Genomic DNA, 3,222 nt, shown 5'->3' with positions numbered 1-3,222 from the left:
TTAGCAGTGGCCACAGAACTGGAGATTAGTTTTCATTCCAATTCCAAAGAAGGGCTATGACAAAGAATGTTCAAACTACTGCACAATTGCACTCATTTCACATGCTAGCAAAGTTATGCTTGAAATTCTTAAAGTTAAGCTACAGCAGTACATGAACCAAGAACTTACAGATGTACAAACTGGGTTTTGAGAGGCATAGGAACCAGAGATCAAATTGCCAACATCCATTGGATCATGGAGAAAGCAAGGGGATTCCAGAGAAGCATCTATTTCTGCTTCATTGACTATGTGAAGCCTTTGACTATGTGAATCACCACAAACTGTGGGAAATTCTTAACAATATCAAATACCAGATAACCTTACCTGTCTCCTGAGAAACCTGTATGTGAGTCAAGAAAGAACAGTTAGAACCAGAATGGAACAACTGACTGGTTCAAAATTGGGAAAGGAGTATAACAAGGCTATATATTGTCACCCTGCTTATTTAACTTATATGCAGAGTACTTTATACCAAATTGAGGGCTGGATGATCACAAGCTAGAATCAAGATTTCCTGGCGAAATATCAACGACCTCGATATGTAGATGATACCACTCTAATGGCAGAAAATGGAGAGGAACTAAAGAGCTTCATGATGAAGGTGAAAAAGGAGAGTGAAAAATTACTGGCTTGAAACTCAGCATTCAAAAACACTGAGACCATGGCATATGGTCTCATCACTTTATGCAAAAAGAGGGGGAAAAAGTGGAACCAGTGACAGATTTTCTCTTCATGGACCCAAAATCTTTATAGATGGTGACTGCAGCCATGAAATTAAAAGTGTTTGCTCCTTTGAATGAAAACTATGAGAACTCTATTCAATGTATCAAAAAGCTGAGACATCACTTTGTTAACAAAGATCCATATAGTCAAACTATGGGTTTCCTAGTAGTCATATATGGATGTGAGAGTATAAGGTTGAGTGACAAGTAATTGATGCTTTTGGTTTGTAATGCTGGAGAAGACACTTGGACTGCAAGGAGTTCAAATCAGTCAATCCTAAAGGAAATCAATCCTAAATATTCATTGGAAAGACAGTTGCCATAGTTGAAGCTCCAATACTTAGGCCACCTAATTGGAAAATAACTTGATGCTGGGAAAGATTGAAGTCAAAAGAGAACGGGGGGTGAAGAAGATGAGATGGTTAGATAACCTCACCAAGTCAATGGATATGAATTTGAACAAACTCTCAAAGATAGCAGAGAACTGAAAGCTTGGTGTGCTGCAATCCATGGGGTTGCAAGAGTCTGACAGGACTTCAGTGACTGAACAACAACAGCAGCTTAAGTAGATTGGAAAAACTTATTTCCTAATCTCAAAATTATTTTAGGTCTTATAAAAATGTTATATTTAGCAAAATATTTTGAAATTATCCACTGATCACATGGTTTTGAAATTCTTGCCTGCGTATTTATCTTGTCTCCTAAATAGATAATGAAACTTCTTTTTCACTATTAGATTCCAATTATTCAGGCAGATATGTGAGTGTCAATTTTTGCTTATGAAAAACATTTGCTATATTTATTATCTTTTGACATTTTTTAGCTAAAAATTGCTGATATCCTAGAGCTTCTGAAATTATTTTGGATTTGATAATGGGTAACAATTTTTTCAGTGGAATTTTATTTACTTTTATTATATAATAATTTTACTGGTCCTTGATTAACTATATATTTCATTTTCTCAATTGCTTAGAAAATAGTGAACTTGATGTTTAGGCCAAATTATTAACATCTTGTAGAAAAATCATTCTATTACAAATATGGCAATGTTTAGTTGCTTTTTATTTATCTTCAAGATTAGTTGTCGTTTCCATAAAGCATATATCAGGCGTAACGTTCTGGTAGATTTTTATTCAATAAATCTTGATAAAAATTTGACTTCATTTAATAAGAAAATACTTCAAATCTTACATTCTTAAGATCTGTGATTGTTCATGATCTTCAGATATCCTCTTTTTTGTCCAGTAAATACTGTACCTTATTGACATAATTATTTGAAAATTATAAAAGGATAAGCTGAATTCTGCATTGGAGTACAGAATGAAGCAGGGAAAAGGCTAATAGAGTTGTGCCAAGAGAATGCACTGGTCATAACAAACACCCTCTTCCAACAACACAAGAGAAGACTCCATAAATGGACATCACCAGATGGTCAACACTGAAATCAGATTCATTATATTTTTTGCAGCCAAAGATGGGGAATCTCTATACAGTCAGCAAAAACAAGACAAGGAGCTGACTGTGGCTCAGATCATGAATTCCTTATTGCCAAATTCAGACTTATATTGAAGAAAGTAGGGAAAACCACTAGGCCATTCAGGTATGACCTAAATCAAATCCCTTATGATTATACAGAGGAAATTACCAATAGATTTAAGAGACTAGATCTGAAAGACAAAGTGCCTTATGGACTATAGATGGAGGTTCATGACATTGTACAGGAGACAGGGATCAAGACCATCCCCAAGAAAAAGAAATACAAAAAAGTAAAATGGCTCTGTGAGGAGGCCTTACAAATAGCCGTGAAAAGAAGAGAAGTGAAAAGCAAAGGAGAAAAGGAAAGATATACCCATTTGAATACAGAATTCCAAAGAATAACAAGGAGAGATAAGAAAGTCTTCCTCAGTGATCAGTGCAAAGAAATAGAGGAAAAGAATAGAATGGGAAAGACTAGAGATCTCTTCCAGAAAATTAGAGCTACCAAGGGAACATTTCATGCAAAGATGGGCTCAATAAAGGACAGAAATGGTATGGACCTAACAGAAGCAGAACATATTAAGAAGCGGTGGCAAGAATATACAGAAGAACTATATAAACAATATCTTCCTGACCCAGATAACCACTATGGTGTGGTCACTCACCTAAATCCAGACATTCTGGAAGGTGAAGTCAAGTGGGCCTTAGGAAGCATCACTATGAACAAAGCTAGTGGAGGTGATGGAATTCCTGTTGAGCTATTTTAAATCCTAAAAGATGATGCTGTGAAAGTGCTGCATTCAATATGCCAGCAAATTTGGAAAACTCAGCAGTGGCCACAGGAGTGGAAAAGTTCAGTTTTCATTCCAGTCCCTAAGAAAGGCAATGCCAAAAAATGCTCAAACTACCACACAAGAGCAAAATAATGCTCTCCCTCGGAGAGCAAGGAGATTCAAGCAGTCCATCCTAAAGAAAATCAGTCCTG

The sequence above is a fragment of the Bison bison genome, unplaced genomic scaffold, assembly GCF_000754665.1.
Source record: "Bison bison bison isolate TAMUID 2011002044 unplaced genomic scaffold, Bison_UMD1.0 scf7180017864130, whole genome shotgun sequence".
Taxonomy (NCBI): Eukaryota; Metazoa; Chordata; class Mammalia; order Artiodactyla; family Bovidae; genus Bison; species Bison bison.
This window is presented reverse-complemented; position numbering follows the sequence as displayed.